Consider the following 22,793-nt stretch of genomic DNA (forward strand, 5'->3'; position numbering starts at 1 on the left):
CTCTCTTGAAAGTAGGGCACCATAAATAATTACTTGTAAAATATATGAATAAGCCTTGGCATGCACTTAACCCTTTCGAGTACTGTCTAATATGAATCAGCAGAGGGTCGAGTCTTCTGACCCACCGCTGTACCCAAGACACGTGTGAATCGGGGTGTTTGCTGTCGATACAGAATGAAACAAACCAGCAAACAAAAACAGAAATAGCTCTGTTGCAGTGTGATGAGCTTAAGGGACATTTTTCGCAGAGAGCAGATAAATGCGTTTAGATAAGCTAAAATCTAGCTTCGGGTCAGGTGGCACGGTTATGATATCTGAGACTGAAGTCACCCCCCTCGCATCTATTTCCCTTCCATCGGGTATTGAGTTTGTTTCCAGGTAGCCATACCTTCATGTGCACCTCGTGCTTTCGAGGAGGTGAATGTCCCCTCTTCCCAATGGGGGTGGGCTATGCAGCTCGGGCTCAAACTCATCCATGTGCTCTCCTCCCCTGGCCCCACTGATTGGCTCAAGTGGGTTATCCACCAAGTAGACGGACAACTGTGGGCCAATAAGATTGAAGGAGGTTTTTGGGGTTTTTTTTTTTTTCCCCTGTAACTCCCAAGGAAGACCCACCCTTGCTCTTTTCAGAGCGCTTCTGAAACTGGCCATATCTCTGGACCTCTCCAAGGATACTTGTGGAAGAAAGCACCCTGAGATTTTGTTAGCAGCCTGATTACCAGCAGGAGATAAGACCAGCCTACGGGGGAATCCTCTGTTGTGGTGAGCCAAGAGGAGAGATGAAAAGAAACCTTGATTGCTTTGTTGAGCTACTGAATTGAAGTAATCCCGAGGTCTGTCCTACCTGTGAGCTGCGGGGCTCTCCATGCTCATCCACATGCTTTTAATGCTGAGGTCTGTCTTTGTTGGGTTTTTTGAATCTTTGCATCAGATGCATTTAAACAGAAAGAATTGCAGACTGATTGTACACAAAGACCTACATGGAGCACAAAAATCAGAAGGCGGATGCCCTTTTCAAAGCAATGGCTTTAAGCAGCCCGAGTCTACGCTTCCCAACAGGACAGATCATAGTAAGACACTCTCGCAGTTCCAATGATGTTGAACAGAACGTAAACTGTGAAGAATTGCAGGTAGGGTCTTTTGAGTTTTGGGGGGGGGGGGAATAAAGAGGTGTGATGAGGCAGGGAATGGCAGAGAAAAAAGAACATCGACCTGATTACAATAATAGCTAATGTTGCATTGTGCTTACCGTGTACCCAGCAGTAGTCTGGGCAGTGGCCATATTAACTCATTTACTCCTCAAAACCATCTTATAGTAATATTACATTTATTTAAACATTACCCCCCTGCCCCTCACCCTACAGCTAAGACCAGCCGCAACTCAAGAAAGGGGTCTGGCTCCAGTGCTGGACTATCAACCAGTAGCGTCCGCCATTTTGTTCCTTTGTGTAAGGAGATGCGTAAAAATACCTCATTATCAACACCGGGCATTCCCTGCACTCTCTTTGCGTAGCTTCCTTTGAAACCCAGTGGACATACCTAGGATTCATCTGGATGAAGCAAGATGTTCTGGCAGGGATGTACCTGGCAGAGCCTCTGTGGACAGTGTTTGCAAATGACTCACGCCAAGGAGTTAGGTAAACAAAGGGAGGTCTCTTGCCAGTTACTTGCACAGACTTCACGGCCACCTACTTACCTGTTGATGTCATTGAGAGCCAAGGTGTCTTTTCTGTAAACAGACTCTACCTTTCCTCCTCACTCCTACAGACAAGGGTGTTATTTATATCAAGGATGAAAAAGCACCTATTTGGAAGAGGAGATCTTTTTTGCTTCAACTCTCACAATGTCAGTTAAACCTAATCCAGCTGCAAAAGTAACTAAAACAAAGAATGTATTAAAACTTCTTTGAAAAAATGCTTTTAAGTTTTTATTTAAATTCCAGTTAGTTAACATACAGTGTAATGTTAGTTTCAGACGTACAATTTAGTGATCCAACAGTCCCCTACATCACCCAGTGCTCATTACAAGTGCCCTCCCTAATCCCCATCATCTGTATCCCCCATCCTCCCACCCCCCGACCCACTCCCCTCTGGTGACCATCAGTGTGTTCTCTAGAGTTAAGATTCTGTTTCGTGGTTTCCCTCTTTCTTTTTCCCCTCCTAAGATCGTTTGTTTTGTTTCTTAATGCTAGAAACAAATGCCCCTATTACTTTCACTGTAAATATAAATTACAAGCTCAAGGAGTTAAATGAGACAGTTTTCATTAAGCTCCTTTTGCATTATCACCAATGTTGTGTAAAGCATGACAGAAAACAAAACCAAAAAAAAAAAAAAAGGCCTGGAGGTTGTTACTATTTTTTAAAATATTCACTTAAATTTCTTCTCCGTTGTATTTTTTATTTTTTCTTCCTTTCCCAGTAAAGCTCTCCCACCCCACCTCATTCCAGCATAAGACCAGATCTCCACTCATTCAGGAAGGGCACACAATAGAGTGGAAAAGAGGGCAAACCACAAGCCTTTGTGTCTTTGTTGTATAAAAGCCTAAACCCAGGGGGAAAGAGATTCTCTATTCACATCCCAGAGACACAGGAATGGAGAAGTTCCTCTAAACTCTCCCAGGTCCCTGGGCTTAGGGGAAGTGTGGAAGAGGCGGGGGTCTGGGACCAGTCCCAAGAGCAGTGAGCTAGGCCCTGCATTAAGCAGGCTGCTAGGAAGCCTGCCAGCCCAGAGAGGGACGGCTACATTGTGCACATTGACAGAAATATAAGCAGCCTTCACGAAGATTCCTGGGCTCCCAGCAGGACGTGGGAACAGCAGAGGACCATTAAAACTGAGCACAGAGACAGAAGCTCCCAGGCCTACGCTGTCTTGGAGCACTAACAGAGGATCCAGTGTCTTCTGCCTCCCTAACCCTCAGCTCTGTGGAAGATCCCAGAACTTCCAGGGGAGTGGTTAGAGGATCCTCCAAAGAACTAAAATTTAGTTGTGTTCTGCTTTTTGGCTTGTTTTTCTATGGGCCCAACCGAATAGGCAAATCAGATCTAAAGATGAGGCATATCAAGTGAAAAGATGCACTACTGCTTGTATACCAGAGTTTGGGGCATGGGACTCGTGGCTGCACAAGCACCGTGTGGTGAATCCTACCACGGAGCTTATAATCTCACACGTGGGCCACGGAGACTAAGCAAATCTGACAACAACGAACATGGAAAGTAGCCAAATGGTAGAATGTGTGGTAGAGGGGAGAGAAGGGTGACCCGGGTGAAACTCTGGTGAGGGTATCTCGGCAGAGCAGGTAAAACCAGCAAGTACAGGGGACGAGGCAGGGCTCTCTAGGCGATGGGACAGCACGCGCGAGGACTCAGAGTTGAGGGTGAGCATGTTCAAGTGTGTTAAGAAGGAGACACAATTGGCAGACTGGACTGAGGAAGAGTGAGTGACCAGCAAAATAAAGGGGGGCTGCCCAGCAGAGGGTTTTGAAGGTCTGACACCTGAATGGGGTTCCATATGCAGCAAGATACCCACAGGGAGTCTTGACCCAGACTGTGCAATGGTTTCTGGAAATTGTATTCTAAGATTAATATGAAGTTGGCATCAACAGAGTATGAAGAGCCAGTGATACTGGAAGAAGGCAGCAGTATGGGGCGCCATTTCTATAACCTAGGGAAGACAGGAGGAAAGGCCTGCATTCGGGGTGGAGGGGAGAAGAAATGAGGGTAAAGAACAATGGAAGGAAATCTTTCAAAGAGCAGAAGTCATGTCGTCAAGCTGGAACTTCGATTTTAGCGTTCTGTTTAGTGGGACGTCCAATCAAATGATGACACTCGGCCCAAGACCGTTCATTCCATCTAAGTAATGTGACTGGCACAGGGTCCTGTGACAAATTTTAGCTTGTTATTTTAAGCTGCTGTTCACCTCAGTCCCTTAGGAAATGTGCTGTCTTAGTTTGGGCTGGGAAAGAATTACAGAAGTGAAAACAAGTGTTTCCATCCTCGGGATGTTTTCCTTCTTGTAACGTCCGGCGGTACTGCTGCTTAATGTCTTCCCACACTTGGACCCACCGTGGCACAAGGCGACTGTGAAGACAATCGTGTCTAACTGCAGGCACAAAGCCACCCAAGAGCACTTGGATTTGTTAGTTCTGGGGAAGTGAGGGAGAATTTATAAAGCAACAAACTAGATTTGTACAAAAAAAACAAAAAAAAAAAAACACCCAAAAACCAAAAACCAAAACATACACACGCAAAACCCAAAAAGCCCGTGGAACATAAGATATCCTCAGAAGGCATGCAGGGACTTGCTTCAACAGCACAGCAGTGTTTTTATACAGTCCTGCGTTCAAATTCCAATTCTGCCACTTGATCACCATCGGCAGCCTTGGCCAAGTGACTTCAAAGACTAGCTCTTAAGACCTCCTTCCAATTGGAAACAGGTGTCCCCCTGGGCAGGTGAAATCCCAAGGAGGCCGGTGAGCTCCTTTTTGACCTCCACTCTCCCCTGTGACTGAGCACCCACATGCAGGAAGTGGTCCACATGACTACACGGTGGCTGTATGGCTTCAAATCCCTGTTTTCATTTCCTCTTCATATATTGAAGGAAATGAGAGTATCTACCTCATGGGGCTGTTCTGAGGATTAAATTGCTATAGAACATGTCAAGTGTTTAGTATAGCATTTGGCACATTGTAAACATACTGCAAATGTTTACTATTATGATTGCATTTTTATTCATCTGAATCTCTCCTATGTTGGGGCAGAGGTTAGCAAACTGTGGCCCGCAGGCCAAATCCAGCCCACCACCTGGTTTCGTGCAGCCGGAGAGGTAACAATTGTTTTTTTTGTTTTTTTTTTGTTTTTTAGATGGTTGGAAAGAAATTAGAAGAAAACTATTTTATGACACATGAAAATTACATGAAATGCAAATTTTATTGTCCATAAGTAAAGTTTTATTGGCTCACAGCTACTCTCAGTCACGTAGAGAGGGTCTACGGCTGCTTTCAACGACACAGCAGCAGAGGTGAAAAGGAGCATCGGAGATGGTACGGCCCATAAAGCCCAAATATTTTCTATCCGGCTTTGCAGAAAGGGTTTGCGGAGTCCCAGTTTCCCTCCCCCCAACCCCACTGGCTTCAGGATGTGCTCTTCAATCTTTCCCAAGGATTAGAAGGAAATCAAAATGATTTTCAAAATTCTTGGGCCCCAGCGAACATCAAGCTGTTGAAAGAGTGGCATTCTCATTCTTTCCAAGTATTTTGCAATATCTTTCAAAACACTGTCACCTCTTTTCATGGGTGATGACAACGTGCTTCACATTCATTCTCCTTCTCATCTACAAAGATCGAGGCAGCACGGCGCAAAGTCAGAGTCAGAGCAAACACATGTCTGTCGAGGCCGCCCTCAGTGTTACCGTATGTGAAACAGGTTCAAGTTGGAGACGCATTTCACATGGACCGGCGCCAAGCCGTCTTTGGCTGTCACATGATGTCAACATACACACAAGCAAAACCGAAAATTCAGTCCATCACCGAGATGTTTTATCTGTTTGATGCCAAAAATCCAGATATTTGGAAACATCTGGATAATTGATTACATTTTTCACGTTTCATCTGGATTTGGCAGTCAGCCTACTTCAGCTTCAGAGAACAGCCAACTATCAGCTGTGTTCTAAAGACTAACATAGAAAACAAAAGCCCCTCTCTCCCTAGCTTTTCCAGGATAGATTTCCTGGTTCTACTTCTTCTTTGGAGTACATTCTCTGTTTTCTTCTATTTCCCCCTCTGTTTATGTTTTCTCTATCTTCTTTATCTTTTATACTTTTTCTTTCGCTCTCTCTTTTTTTTTTTTACCTTGACTATTCCCTTTAGCATAATCTTTACCATAAAACTTTGACAGAGTGTGCTCTCCTTCCCACCCCTTCTTTCCAATCCAAGAAGAAAAATGAGTGGTTTCAGAACCAATGAAGTTTTCTATTAAAACCCGATGGCCACGCCTCTGATGGCATAAAATGGCTTTGAAATTGCTGGGAGGCTGCTTTCTGTACGATCGACCAGACCACGTCTATGGCAGAATTCCAGGAAAAGGTCACTGGAGCAGCCTCTGATTTACCTATTCACGCTTTTTTTATTATTTTTCAATTGATTTTTTTAACAATCTGTTCAATGTTATAAGTGTATATAAAACCCCCTGTGATATAATACAAACTCCTCTGGGCCACTTATAATTATGGCAATTATACCCTTTGCTTGACTTCAGCTATTTTGGGAGGCAGGGTTATGGTCTACACTGGTCCACGGTCTTGTTTTGTAACACCACGGACCTTGCCAAGACAAACGCAATCTTCTCTCCCTGCTCCCCTAAATTCCTGATTGATGCTCTGCCTTTCTGAAGTCTTGCTGTGAACACAGCACCAAATCCATGATGCTCCTCTCTGGATGGCTTTTGCACCTTTCCAGGGAAGGCTTTTTCTTCTCCGAGCAACATTGTAGGATTAGCTGTAGTCCCAGGTCATACAAACAGGAACAGCAACTGCAAAGTGGAGAATGTTATTGTCCTTGGTCCTAACCTGCTGGCTTCATCTTTAAGAAGAAACAGTGTCAAAAAGAAAAGGGAGAATATCTTGGTGTTAAAATAATCATTGCCTGAGTCCTGGAGGTAGTGAGCTGTGTTACGTTCATCTGAACACTGGGTTTCCTTTTTGCTTAAAGATGACTACAAAAAATATCTTTGTCCTGAAATCCTTTATAATTAAAAGGAGAAAAATTATGCTTCCAATACTAGATTGTACCACCTAATTTTAATGCCAGCCTAAATCAGAGATATATTAAATATGAAATTGCTAGAAGAATATAAGCAGTAATGAGGAAACAGCAACTAATATGGCTGTGTGATGGGAAAATCATGCTAGACCAATATACCGTCCAGGTAAAATCAAAGTACACCGTTTCAGAAATATTTCTGTGTAAGTAAAGTGCCTTAACGTCTTGGGAGACAAATCAGGATGACAGTGATTTTTAATTAAATTATGAACAATCCTTGCTAACAAATTATTTTATGCAATGCACTTTTTCAGGTCTCTGCCGGAAAGCTTATATTCCCAACCCTTAGACACCTTTTGTCCTTTCTCTGTGTTGGAAAAAAATAAATAAAGGAGAAGATCCAAGATCATCTCAGCTTTTCTACTGTTAGGAAGGTCAGTCACTTTCTACTTTCCTTCCCACCGGACACTTTCAACACCCAACTACACCCCTCAACACAGAACTTAGTCCCTCAGAGGAGGGAGGGGACATGAATGACATCTCACTCTGTCTAGAACCTCTCGAGGAACCTCCATACTGTTTTCCAGAGTGGCTGTACCAGCTTGCATTCCCACCGACAGTATAAGAGTGTTCCCCTTTCTCCACATCCTCGCCACACTTGTTGTTTCCTGTCTTGTTCATTTTTGCCATCCTAGCTGGTGTAAGGTGGTATCTCAGTGTGGTTTTGATGTGTATTTCCCTGATGGCTAATGATGTTGAACATTTTTTCATGTGCCTGATAGCCATTTGTACATTTTCTTTGGAGAAGTGTCTCTTCATGTCTTCTGCCCATTTCTTGACTGGATTATTTTTTGGGGGGAGGTGTTGAGTTGAGAAGTTCCTTATGGATCTTGGATACCAGCCCTTTATCCGTAATGTCATTTGCAAATATCTTCTCCCATTCCGTGGATTGCCTCTTAGTTTTGTTGACTGTTTAGAACCTATTGCTCTCTTCAATGACTGACTCACCAAAGAGCCTAGGAAGCAGTCCCTTTTGCTCCTAAAACCTCTGCTAAGATTGGAACGTCTACAACTTCAATGATTTCTAGAAATGTACGCAATCAGACCCCTCCCCTTCTCAGGACCCTCCAATGAACCTTCTACCCTACTCAGAATGAAATTCCAAACTTTTTTCTAGGAAGACCTCCAAAAGCTCAGATAGCCAGCTCCAGCTTCTCTCAGGACCTCAGCCCCTGCCTTTTCCTGCCCCTCGTCTACTCTGTACCAGCCACACAGGCCTTTCTTCTGTTCCTATGTATGTGACCAGCTCATCCCATAAAACAGTTCCTATGTTTGCTCTTTCCTGGGAGCCTTCCACCAGGTTCTCCCAGGGCTCACTCAGTCTCTGCTTAAAGGTCTAAACCCACAAAGAGACTCCCTGACCACTCTTTGGTAGGCAGAATAATAAATTCCTAATTTCTGAAACCTGAGAATAGAATACCTTCCACAGCAAAAGACACCTTGCAGGTGTGAAAAAGGTAACAATCTCCAGACAGGAGATTTTCCTAGATTATCTAGGTGGGCCCAATGTAATCAAAAGGGTCTTTATAAGAGGGTAAGCATTGGTTTGCAAACTGGCCCCCATACATAGAGGACAAAGAGAAAGTGAAGAAAAAGACCACTCCAGAGTGGTAGGTGGCCAATTTCATAAGCAAGGGAACTATATAGGTTTGTCTTGGGCAACCATGAGACCAGTGGATCTCCATACCAGCCATCAGAATCTTAAAATTTTATATAGAGGCCTTAACTGGGTTCAGTCATGTATATCATCCAAATGGTTCCAACAATACTGTTCTCCATCAAGGCTGTGTCCTTGAAACAGCTCATACTGTGGGAACAGTGGGCAGAACATACATTTCAAGGACAGGCATGGGGGTGAAGAGACTCCCATTGCCCTGGTCCAGCTCCTGGGTCACCCAGTGCTCATGTCCTCCAGATGACCTCCCCAACAGAAAAAGTCAGGGAGGGGCGCCTGGGTGGCTTAGTCATTAAGAGTCTGCCTTTGGCTCAGGGCGTGATCGTGGTGTTCTGGGATCAAGCGCCACATCAGGCTCTTCTTCTAGGAGCCTGCTTCTTCCTCTCCCACTCCCCCTGCTGTGTTCCCTCTCTCGCTGGCTGTCTTTCTCTCTGTCAAATAAATAAATAAAAATCTTAAAAAAAAAAAAAGTCAGGGAGAAAGATCTGAAAATGTTAGGCTTTTGGCTTAGAAGATGGAGGAAGGTTGGGGCACCTGGGTGGCACAGCGGTTAAGCGTCTGCCTTCGGCTCAGGGCGTGATTCCGGCGTTATGGGATCGAGCCCCACATCAGGCTCCTCCGCTATGAGCCTGCTTCTTCCTCTCCCACTCCCCCTGCTTGTGTTCCCTCTCTCACTGGCTGCCTCTATCTCTGTCAAATAAATAAATAAAATCTTTAAAAAAAAAAAAAAAAAAGAAGATGGAGGAAGGAGCCAGGAGCCAAGAAATGAAGCGAATTCTAGAAGATTTTTTTTTCTCCCTAGAACTTCCAGAAGGAAGGCGGCCCTGTGGACACCTTGATTTTAGCCCAATAAGACTCATTTTGGATTCTGGCCTGCAGAACAATCATATAATAGGTTGTGTTGTCATTAGCCACTGGGTTTGCAGTAAATGGCTGCAGTAGCAATAGGAAACATACATACCCTCTAAAACAACTTTCCCTCCCTACTCCCCACTGGGCTGCTTTCACTGCCCTACCCTGCTTTTTTTTCTTCATAGGACTTATTACTGTTGAAAATCATATTACTTTCTCATCTGTTGCTTAACTATCTCCTGCAATAGAATGCAAACCTCAGGAAAGTAGAAACTTGGCTTCGTTAACCTCTGGACCTCACATCCCTACAAGATTACCTAGAGAGTAGGTGCTCAGTGGATCTTTGTTGAATGAATGATTAAGTACACTCATCCTTATTAAGACCAGGAAGCTTGTGGAGGGGTGTGTGTGTGTGTGTGTGTGTGTGTGTGTGTATACAGTGATCAGAGTAGAGTAAGGGGATTAATGGAGAGTGTCAGGCTGAGAACAGGAGTCACAGTACTAGCAGTGGTAGTGGTGGAATTATAGAATTCAACCTCTTATTTCCAGAAGGTTTTTGATTAGATCCTCATATGAAAATGTCCTCCATATATAACTTCAGGATTGTTCCAGACTATGTTTCCCTACCATTTAGATAACAACCTCCAATGGCCCCACAAGGCCATTACCAACAGTTCGGTGTCCATGCAAGGATTGCACACTTTGAAGAATTTCCCCAAATTACAGGACTAAAGAAGTCGATTTTATTGTGATCAAAGCTGTAATGAAAAGTCAACCTCCAAACTACAGTCAGAACAGTAAGGTACTGACACAAAAACAGACACATAGATCAACGGAATAGAACTGAGAGTCCAGAAATAAACCCATGCGTATACGGTCATTTCATCTACAACAAAAAAGATGAAAATATACAATGGGAAAAGATAGTCTTTTCAATAAATGTTGGTGGGAAAACTGGACAGCTACATGCAAAAGAATTAAGGTCGGCCACTATCCTACACAATACACAAAAATAAAATCAAAATGGATTACAGACCTAAATGTAACACTGGAAACCATAAGATTCCTAGACGAAAACAGAGGAAATAATCTCTTAGTCATCAATCTCAGCAACATTTTTCTAGATACATCTCCTGAGGCAAAGGAAACAAAAGCAAAAATAAATAATTGAGACTATATCCAACTAAAAAGCTTTTGCACAGTGAAGGAAACCATGAACAAAACAAAAAGACAACCTACGGAATGGAAGAAGGTATTTGCAGATGATATGTCTGGTAAGGAGTTAATGTCCAAAATATGCAAAGAATTTATACAAATCCACACACACAAAAACAAACCATCTGATTCAAGAATGGACAGAGGACCTGAAAAGGCATTTTCCCAAAGAAAACATACGCAGATGGCCAACAGGCTCAAGAAAAGATGCTCGACATGACTCATCAAAAGGGAAATGCAAATCGAAACCACAAGGAGGTATCGCCTCATACCAGTCAGAATGGGTGGTATCAAAACGACAAGAGGTAACAGGTGTTGGCGAGGATGTGGAGAAAGGGGAACCCTCTTGTACTGCTGGTGGGAATGCAAGCTGGTGCAGCCACTGTGGGAAACAATATGGAGGTTCCTCAAAAAGCTAAAAACAGAAGTACTGTATGATCTAGCAATTCCACCTCTGGGTATTTATTTGAAGAAAATGAAAACACTAATTTGAAAATAGATATACGCACCTCTAGTTCACTGCAGCGTTATTTATAACAGCCAAGACATGGAAGCAGCCAAGTGTCCATTGAGAGATGAATGGATAGAGACTATCGTGGAATATTACTCAGCCATAAAAAGAACGAGATCTTGCTATTCGCAACAACATGGATGGACGTGGGGGGTATTAGGTTACATGAAAGAAGTCAGAGAAAGAAATACTGTACGATTTCACTTCACATGTGGAATTAAAACAAACAACAACACAAGAGAAACAGAGTCACAAACACGATAAACTGGTGGTGGCCAGAGGCAAGAGGGGTGGGGGGGCAAGTGAAAGAGGTAAAGAAAATTAAGAGGTACAAACACCAGTTATAAAATAAATGGAAAACAAAACAAAACAAAGATTAACCCTAAGAAATGGCATCTTGTTTTGTTTCAATCTGATTAACTTTGATCATTGGGGAATTTGAATTCTTTTCACACACCTGTCAGTTCTTTTAGAACTGATTTAGATAACTGTCTGATCACGACCTTTACAGATTTTTCCATTTTCTGTTTTCTTATTGATTTATAGACATCTTAAAAAACTACATTCTGGATGTCAATTCGGTCTTTCTTACATAGGCTACAAACTCTTTCTCCTAGTCTGTTTTAACTTTAAAATGCTTCATTCCCTTTATTTTGATCTACACATTTTTCTTTAGGCTCGCGTTTTGAAATGAGCCTGTCTGACAAACCATATATCCATTCAAGTTACATCACTGGGAAATGTATGTACATGTTTTCTGGCCTCACTGTCAGAAAATTTTGTCAAAGGCTCAAATTATCTTTAGCCTAACCAAACATATTAAGCAGAAGTACCCTTCTTAAAAGAGTCATACTGGATCATGGATAAAAACATACCAAAATGCAGTAACGTGATTTTCCTTAATGCCCAGTCACTGTATTTCCAAATACAGTTTAAATGTGCCCATTCATTTACAGGAATTTTTAGGAACTTTAATATTCTTTCCACATGGGTATGTTCATTTTTAGCAATTTCATGACATCTTCTTGGGAAAAAAAAAAAACTTCAACACTTATTTTTTGTTTCAACGTAGCTAATTTTACTTTTCTGAACCAAAAAGGAACAAGGTCCCATACCACATTAATTTTTTATTTACTGTGTCAGTGATTCCTTTTAAATGGCACATATTAGGATTGGGTTTCTTTCATTAATATTTCAGTAGTATCTAGGCTTGAGGATGCTGACTTTATTACTGTGTAAGCAAAATGAAATAAAATGCTGTAGATCACACAGATCTTCAAATTTCCCCAGAAATGTTGAAACAATGCTTTTTAAAGACTAAAAGGGCATTTTAGATCAGAAATCTCTACAGACCCTCCCTCAAAGAAGTAGACGCAAGTCTGAACAGTCTATATTAGGAACAGGAAATTTCACCTATAGAACTGGTGGAATTGGTAACTACTGTAAGTTCTCAATTAATCACAGTGTAAAGATAAAGCAAATTCACAGAAAATGTTAAATTCCGGCCAACATCTCAGACCTCTTTTGCCACCAGTTCTCTTGCAAGGACTAGAAAGATGGTGGCATACGTGGGTGGGCGGGTGGAAGGAATGACTTTGGCTCTATCTTCTGTACTGTGCCAACTTCTCTGGAAAGCTCTTTTGAAGACTAGAACAACCTGAAGAAAGAACTTAACACGCAGGGTCCACAAACAGGACTCTTCGCTCCTGAATGGTCAAGTTCTGAGGGTCAGTGAAAGCAGAACTTCCATCCGGAACTGAAGAACTAGTAAGGTGTGTGTGTTGGGGGTGCGGGGGAGGGCGGGTTGAACACGAAGGCATCGCTGCACTCTGCTTCACCCAAGATTAGTATGTAAAACATCAAATAGGTATCGTTTATGGGTAGGCGCATGGAGGAGAGAAGGAGGGGAGAAAAGGTGCATTTCTGGAAACAACAGACCAGACCAAGAGCTGGGCAGACTCTGGTCAGTGTTCCTACTGAGCAGTGAATCCGTAATGACACGATGACCTCTCCTCTGCCATCTTCTCAGGATTTCTGCTCTAAATACCTCTTTCTCTTTCTCCGGATCCTTTTCCTCAAAATATCTAGCCACCACCGCTGGGGCATAAGCCACTGTAAAAATATACAAGCTGTTTCGTTCTACTTTGAGGGACTCTCGGGTTGCAAACTATAAATAGAGAGGGACTGTGGAAGGAGTCTGCCACAAGCCCGCCATTGTGGGTCCGTGCTATTGATGTTGGATGAATCTCTTGGGCGGTCCATTCTGTGCCAACCCTGGAGTTCAATGAGCTACTTCAGCACGCTCAGGGCGGTATTCAGAGGGGACGGTGCACTAGCTCTACAGCGAGATGGCCACCGAGTGAAACCCTGGCTCCAACCCTTCCCTAGCAGGGGCCCGGCAAGGTGGTTAGTCTCTCGGATACTCCAGTTTCTTATCTCTGAACCCAGTGCACACACCCGCCTTTCTGCTTCCAGTCAGTGGATGGGGAGCCAAGGGAGCCACGTTCCTGGCGGGTGGAGAAGGTTCCGTGCCTCTTCCATCCTCAGAGGCCGTGTAGACAGATGGTATCCCCAGAAGATGGAGGAAGACTGTCCACTTGCACGGAGCTTCGTGAAAGCAAGAAACAGACCTTTGGTTGCGTTATGCTACTGAGATTTTAGAGTTTCTTTTCTGCCGCAGCATCACCTGGGAACCCACTGGAAATGCAAATGCCCAGGCCCCACCAGGGATGGTGAACTCAGAAAATCTGGAGATGGAGCCCAGGAATCTGCATTTTAACAAGCCTTCGAGGGTGATTCCAGTAATACTCTCAAGTTTGAGAACCACTGGGACAGACCAGCCTGACTAACCCAACCCAGCGGAAAATGAGTATTCGAGAAAGAAGTTACTACTAGTTAAATCGAACCACCTGCGACAGACAAGTTACTACAGTGAAGTAAAAACTCTGGTTACATTCGTCACTACAAAATACGTTGGTCATGCTATATAAATGGAAACTGATCCCCAGTCAATATCTGCTCCTTCTTGCATTTGGAAAGGCAGACAGTGGAACTGCGAAGATGATCAAGAACCCCAGGATGTGGTGATCCCGACGCTAAGCCAAGTTTATGATTACAATTAAATTGATACATGAGATTCAGTGGTGAAGTAGGGAAATCACGTCCCCCGAATTTACAAATATTTCATAATCAATTATGCACCACAGCTGCAGAGACCAAATAGAGGACCTCATAGGAAAGCTGCAGTTGTAAAATGTTTTTAGAATTTATACAACAAAGTGTGTGTGTGTGTGTGCGCGCGCGTGTGTCTGTGATAGTGAGGTTGGCCTTCTTTGACAAAATTCTTAAACTTAATTATAATGAGATTTATTGCAATTGTGCCTGCTTTCCCTTTCTTCCTTAGTTAATGTCTGCTTAGGTTTTAGATTTTATGTATTTATTTGTCAGAGAGAGAGAGAGCGAGCACACAAGGAGGGAGAGCAGCAGGCAGAGGGAGAAGCAGACACCCTGCTGAGCAAGGAGCCTGAGGCGGGGCTCGATCTTGGGACCCTGGGATCATGACCTGAGCCAAAGGCAGATGCCCAACCGACTGAGACCCCCAGGCGTCCTGTCTGCTTAGATTTTAAATTCTGTTCTGGCCCCACCAGTTCTCCAGGTACTGGAGTCACCAGGCTGTGATCCTCAAACAGAAAAGTGCAGGCTTTCCATGCTCAGGCTAAGCCCCTAATAGATCCTATGATGACCTTGGAGAATTGCTAACGGCCTAAAACGGACAGGGCCCAAGGTTTTGATTCCAAAACAACAGTGCCCCACCTATCATGGTTAGCCTCGCGAATTTGCTGCCATGATCCATTTTTTTCTCTTTAGAGTGCTGCATAATATGTATCTCCTTGTCCTAATTAAAGTCAATTAAAACAAATTTTGTCGGAAGAATGAGGTGGCATGCATGGAGCTTTCTGGGAGATCAGCAAAATCAGATCTGGAAACCACTTCTCAGAAGAAAACCACACAACTTGACCATTCTTACCGAGCACGCGCAAGAGGAGAGAACAGTGGAATGTTCCCCTCAAGGACTTTTTCCTTCAGGACCGAGACAATAACTTCACCCTCTTATTTGGAATGTTCGATGCTAGCGGAAATCAGAATTTTTCTGTTTTGTCGTGCTAAGGAATTGTGTGTTTTATAAAGTACCAGGCTGTAACTACCTGGTAATAATTTCCATCATTATTCTCAAAACCTTGGGGGGAAGTCCCAGCTAACAAATAAGGGATTTTTGTCATCTCCGTCCATTCTGTTGGGCTGTTCCTTATTCACACTCACTCACCTTGGAATCTCATGCCACCCGCATACATTGTTCATTCAACAAACATCTGTCCTCTCGCACTTCAGTTATTTTTCTTTCTTATTTCCCATGTCCATCCCTCCTTTCTAGAAGCAGCCGTTCAAATACGTTAATGTATTCCTTTTTGTTGGTATTCTTGAAAAATTGCTGTTTGGCCTGCATATATTTTTAATTAAATGTAGTTGTGTTATAGATCTGATTTCCATTCATAGTGCTTTTGCTCAGCAGTATGTTTTTATTTTTTTATTTTTATTTTGTTTTATTTTTAAAGATTTTGTTTGTCAGAGAGAGAGAGTGCACAAGCAGGGGGAGCAGCAGGCAGAGGGACAAGCAGGCTCCCCGCTGAGCAAGGAGCCCCATGTGGAACTCGATCCCAGCACCCTGGGATCACGACCTGAGCCAAAGGCAGACACTTAACCGACTGAGCCCCCCAGGCGTCCCAGCAGTAAGTTTTTAGATACAGCCATACTGCCATGTAGACATCCAGTCAACCATTTCCAATTCTTGTATATTAATGATGGACCCTTTTTCTAGCTATTAGGTATAAAAGGTCAATCAAGAAAATTCATGGCTCCTGCTTCTACAGGGCTTACACTCCCATTGGGTGAGTACATATTAAACAAATTATGACACCCCATCAAGTGTCTGTCACTCATTTTTTAATACATATTTATCAAATGCCTTCCATACGCTACATTCGTTAAGCACTGGGGATAAAGTAGAGCCTGAGACAGGAGAGATGCAAGCCTTCATAAGGCTTACACTCCAGAGGATCAGCCAAGTCCTGTAGGTCATGGTAAAGGATTTAAGGTCAATGGCATATGATTAAGTGGTTTTCTGCAATAGAATGATAGAATAGGATAGGCTATCTTTATTCTAGATGGCATCAGAATAATGGATCAGAGGGGAACAAGACAGGATTCAGGGGAACCAGTTCGAAGGCCACCGCACTGAAGCAGTTGAGAGGGGACGGTGGCTTCGGTGGGACTGGTGGATGGGATGGGAGAGAAAGACGAGGGTGATGTGACATATCCTGGAGAAAGAACGGGCACGATGGGCTGCTGGACTAACTGCAAGGGGTGAGGAGCAACCAGGAAGCATCCCTGGGCTTCTGGTCTGAAAACCGAGATGCACAAGACCGATGGTGCATTGAGTTTGGGGAGAAAAGCCAAGTCCTATGTGGGTCATGAACGAATGTATGAATCTGAAGCTCAGAGGAGAGGTGTGGACTGAAGATGCCCTCAGGAGTCATCACATAAGGGTGGGTTTGAAAATCATGAGTAGGGATGCAGACATGGCAAGAAAAGGGGGGAGGCGGTGTGGAGGGGGCATTCCAGAGCCCAGATGAGCCCAACATTCGGAGACTGGATGGAGGAGAAAAAGCCAACAGGAAATGATACTGAGTGCTCATGGAAGGTCTACTGTGGTGGAGCCACTTGGATGTCCACGTGTTTCCCTAACTAATGCCTTCAGCCAAAGCTGCCTTCGTGGACAGGTGAGAGAGGACGCCTAGGGAGAACGGTATAAGCATGGGTGGAAGTTAAGACGTAGAGATGGTGTGGGCAGACAAATCTTTAGTGAATGTGGGGACGAAGGAGAGGGAATAGAGGCAAGGAGGAAAGGGAGAAAATTTTGGATGAAGAAGAGGGCTTTTTAGGTGAGTGAGCCTTGGACACGATTAATACGTGGTTCACAGGTGCAGAGGGACGGTGGAGAGCAGAGCGCTCCTAAGAGGTGTGAGGAGGGGGATCCTAGCCTGGGGCAGGGGCAGGCTCCACTATGACCTTAACCATTCCACACCTTTGTCTGAATGCTACTTCACTGACAAAATAAGACAAGGGGAGGAGCTACTTTGAAGAGTTCAGTTACAGTAGATTTCACTATGAGCAGAAGGAAAGGGGCCTCACTTCTTGAGAAGTAATTTGTTCAAAGGTCATTGTCAAAGAAACGAGGCCTCAAAACAAGAGGGAATCTATAGAATTTGGCGCAGAATCTGATTTTATATTGTCACAGGGCAAATTTGGGTTGGAAGAAGGCTGTCTGGTAGAAAAATTACTCTCTCTTTCTGGAAAGAGCCAATAACAGGCTTTGACAGAAACCCAGAGAGATCGTGTAGCCATTTTTGTGTGTTTATCAAAACGCTGAAAGCTCTCTCCTTTTCCAGCTTAAGGAGGCATACAGAACAGAAGACAGATTCTCCAGGATACATTAAATTCAGGCAAGTCAAAATAAGTAGGGGGAAATGACCAACCAAATGGGCCGAGATCAGAAGACACACTAACGCCTTCCAGCATTTAGCTGGGCACAGGCCAGGTGACTCTCCCTCTGAGACCTCATCTAGGAGTCTGAGAGGACCTAGTTCATGAATTTCTACTCAGGCTCAGGAAAAGACCACACACATATCAAATAGTATGTATGTGTGTATGTATTTTTATTTTTTCAAGATTTTATTTATTTGAGAGAACAAGCACAAGTGGGGGACGGGGCAGAGTGGGAGGGAGAAGCAGACTCCCCGCTGAATAGGAAGCTGGATGTGGGACTCAATCCCACCACCCTGGGATCATGACCTGAGCCAATGGCAGACATTTAACCAACTGAACCACCCAGGTGCCCCTTACATAGTATTTAATAATAGATGAAGGATAGGAGCAATTACATCTAAATATATTTATTTCTTTTAATCTTAGACTAAAGGGCCCAGATGTTTAATTTCCCTGGTCATATAGTATTCATAGTGTTTTGGCACTTTCTGAGTTGACTGCTTCTACATAGTAATCAATTTATTAAATCACATCCCATGTTTTATTTTTCAGATCTTTACACCATGGAGACGTGTAAGGAGTTGGGTCACAAAGCCAGATCCAAGAGGCCAACATTGACATGGGAGGCAAGGCAGCCCAGGAGAGAGAAGACATCTCTGCAGGGTTAGGCTCTCAAACCGAGCTTATCAAATGGCATCACAGGTTATAAAAAGAGGCAAAACATTATATTGCAAAGAATGCTAACTTGGGAACTAACCTTTTAGGCCTGTCCCTGATATACGGCCTGATTCTGGGCAATTTACTCAGCTCCCCAAGTTATTTCACCTACAAAGTACCCATAGGTACTCTGGAATTTTTAAGGTCTATCCTGGTTTGAAAATCTCTTGATCTGATGTATTAATTGCGATTAGTTCAATTCCAAGTGACAGAAGCAGACCTCAGACTGACTTACGTAAAAGAGGGGATGAGATTTACTGGTTCACACAACTGCAAAGCTACTGGCCACCCACAGAGCCCCTCCTGTGAAATGGGAAAAGGGAGTCCTGAGTGAGCATGTGGCTTGGCAAGCAATGGGAGCCTTTGTGTGAAACAAAACTCAATCCCTTCCTCTTGGTAGATGCAGCCCTGCTCCTCGATGTACTACATGGATTTCAGCCCCAGTGACCCCTTTGGCTGGGAACCCTCCACAGTTCACACTTTGCTCAACTGTAAATGGTGGCCCTGAATACAAGGCTAACTGGCATCAAGTTCAGCTGGGTGGGTCTAGGGACTCAAATATTGTCACCAGGACTTATACTCACTCTTTGCTTGGGGCTCTGCTTGCCTTTTATGGATTCCATTCCTCTGCGTGTGTATGTATGTGTGTGTGTGTCTGTGTGTGTGTGTGTGTGTGTGAGAGAGAGAGAGAGAGAGAGAGAGGGAGGGACACCACACTGGGTCACATGCTCACCCCTTGGATCTGAGGGTGGGACAGAGGTCCCATCAACTCAGGGTGCTTGCTCTTCCTAGAGCAAGGGTGTGGATGGTGAGCTGGGAAAAATAATCCTTGTCTTTAATGTATCTCTGTAGCTCTCAATAGACTGACCAAGCAGTCTTAGAAGAGCTAAGGAACCTCTCCTCTTCTCCCCCGCAAGTGCTTTCATTAGCAAAAACTCTGGAATGACACTAGCAGATGCCGACGATGCTGCAGTGAAACTGATGTGTTTGTGTTTGTACGTTGCTGGGGCATGATGAATGGGCACAAGGCTCTGGAAAACTATTGGGCAATTTTGACCAACAGGAATACAAAGTGCTGTGTCATGGGACCCTTACTAATACCCCCGAGAACTTATCCTAGAGAATGCACACTCAGAAGTTCCCATGTGCGAGAATGTCTATTCAACATCATCTCTGATGACAAGTTGGAAGTGACAGATATCAACCACAGGGGAACAGGTAAGTGAATTATAACGTAGCAACTAAATGAAACATTGGGTGTCCATTAAAGGAAGCTGTGAAGAGTGTGTAACCAGGACGCTAAGTGAAATGAGGTATGTACAAAGTTAACAAAGCCTTAAATGACAACAGAGATGTAAAAGCATACAGATGAAGTCGAGAAGGAACATCTAAAATGGAAACTGTGTTTGCGTTTACAGCAGAAGGGTAATAGGAAGGCTGTTAAATCTTTCAATGTCTTGTGATCTTGGTACAACATTGTTTAAGAATAAGTAAGATCTAGTGAGAAAAGTCTATGACTTAAGAATGACTATCTCAAGTTCCTCATGAGAGTTTTGGACAATTAGTCAGAGGTTCTATGTAAAATGTTTGGTGAGGGGCGCCTGGGTGGCTCAGTTGCTTTAGTGTTGTACTCTTGATTTCGGCTCAGGTCGTGATCTCGGGGTCGTGAAATCGAGCCCCTCATCAGGCTCCAAGCTGTGTTTGGAGTCTGCTTGAGATTCTTTCCCTCTCCCTCTGCCCCTTCCCCTGCTCACATGCACACATGCTCTCTCTCTAGTAAATACATAAATCTTTAAAAGCAAACAAACAATTAAACAAAAATGTTTAGGGAATGCCAACCCCATCCTGAGGAATAAATAAACGTTGGCCATCACCGTTACAGTAATACACTTAGAACACTGAGCGTACACCATTTAGTAAAAGATGACAGAAACTGACTTTTTCACTTGAGCCTTGTCCTCTAACACTAAGAGAAAGTGATTTCCCTTGACGACACTTCCCTTTACCAATTCATACTGCCTTGCTCTCGTGATCTAACCTCAAGTGCATTTGAGGGTGTCTCCTCAGAGGTTCACGGTTGGGTCCCTGGACCTGAAGGGAGTCCTCTTGGAAAGTTCTGCTGGGCTCAGAATGGAAGTGTCAGCCTGGATTAATACTGCTCAGGGAAAGGTGAGGAAACAGGGAGAAGGCCAGTTACAGGGGAAGACGAAGACAAAGTTGACTTTTAAAAGTTAATATTTTAATCACACAGGTCCTAGGTAAACACATTCTCATCCTACAATAAATCTAAAATAGCTAACTTGTCAGTTAAGGCTAAAGCTCAGGCTGCCGTCACACAAGAGCCCAGACTGGGGTAACTCCAACAACAGACAGCTCCAGAGGCCGGAAGGCCAAGGTCAACTAACCCTACGGGTTAGTTTCTGGTGAGGACTCTCTTCCTGGTCTGCAGGTGGCTGCCTTCTCACTGCGTCCTCACATGGTAGTCAGAGAAAGAGAGAGAGAGTAGGCTCTCCGGTGTCACTTCCTATGGGGGCGCTAATCTCATCAGGGGGACCCCATCTGCACGACCTCATCTAATTAGTTCCTTACTCCAAATACAGCCATCCTGGAGGGTTAGGGCTTTGACATAAGAACTCTGAGGAACACACATATCCAGTCCATGACAACAGTCCCCTCCTTCCCCCACTTAGATGCTTCTTCCCCAATCAGGACTCTATGATCAATTCTCAGGTACAGAAATATATCCAGACTTTCTTCTTTTAAAGAAAAAAAATAATAACCTATAGATTTTATGAGGTTTAATTCAGTGCAGTTTTTAAAATCTTCCTGTGTGTAGACCTCTTCAGCTTGTTTTATTATTATTATTACTACTATTATTATTTAGCTACTGCATAATACTCTAAAAAAGGATTACCAGATCCTATTAACTACTTTATTATTTTTTTCAAGTAATCACTATGCTCACGGTGGGGCTTGAACTCACGACCCTGAGATCAAGAGTCAGTCCCATGCTCTTCCCACTGAGCCAGCCAGGTGTCCCCTATTAGCTACTTTAAATAACCACCACCATATTGATAAACATTTAAGTCATTTCTGATCTTTTTCTTCCCCAATACAGACAATTCTGCAATAAAAATCTTTACACATATCTCTGTGCACAAAGGTGAATGCTTCTCTTGGGTAGATACTCAGAAGCTGAGATGCTGGATCACAGAATATGCACATTATCAATTTTAATAGGTACTGGCAAATTGTCCTCCAAGGTGGCTATTGCATTTACATTCTCACTAGTAATTTATGATGCTGCTTGAACCTCCTTGCGACATTTGAAATGATCAAACTTGAATATTCTTTGCCAATCCCACGAGTACCCAAAATGTGATCTTATTATTTAAATTTGTATTTCCCTGTTCGATGTGAACTGGAGCATTTTCTGGGATAATTATCGCCAATTCCTAATAAGCATTCCCTCCCAAGTATTACCTGTCTATGTGTCTTGACCATTTTTTCCCTATCAAATTGTTTATCACTGTCTTCTTCAATCTGTAGGACTCCTTCATATATATGCAAATCTTTTGTCTGTTAGTTAGGTTGCAAATATTGTCTCCCAATCTGCCAACTGCTTTTATTTTATTTTTACAGTACATTTTGCCTTACAAAAGTTTTTATTTTGGAAATAGTCAAAATTTCTGATTTTTTCTTTAGACAACTTTGCTTTTAGTATTATAAGAAGGCTGTTTCTGTGCCAAGACCGTAAGTATATACTCTTACATACTCATTTAACTCTCTTATATTTTTTTTATATTTCTTCTATTTTTAGCTCTTTAATCCATCTGGAATTTATTTGTAAATGATGTAAGGTAGGAGCCAACTTGACTATTTTCCAAACGGATGGTCAGTTGTCCCGATGCAGCGAGTAGATTCTTTTTTTGGGAGGGGAGGGCAGAGGGAGAGACAGAATCTCAAGCAGGCTCCATGCCCAGCACAGAGCCCAATGTGGGGCTTGAGCTCACAACCCAGAGATCATAACCTGAGCCGAAATCAAGAGTCAGACATTTAACAGATTGAGACACCCAGGTGCCCCGGGAGCTGACTCTTCTTGTAGGGAGCATAAGCTCCAAGATGAGAAAACACTTTTCTATCTCACTGTCTCTGGATCCAGCTCTAGAGGAAATGAGCCGGTATATACAGCCAGACCCAACACTCTCCACCAGAACAGGACCATACACTTGGAAGCCATGGGGCTCGGGGCTCATTTCTGCATGCAACAGACATAGGTTATAAGTGATATTTTAGTAAGGTAAACATTAAACCTGAATCGAGAGATCACTTTAACACTGATACTTCTTCTCAAAAGCAAATCATCTTTTCTATAAATTAAAGTATCAACCCCCGCTTTATCTCTT

This window comes from Ursus maritimus, unplaced genomic scaffold (genome assembly GCF_017311325.1).
Source record: "Ursus maritimus isolate PB19 unplaced genomic scaffold, ASM1731132v1 scaffold_5, whole genome shotgun sequence".
NCBI lineage: Eukaryota > Metazoa > Chordata > Mammalia > Carnivora > Ursidae > Ursus > Ursus maritimus.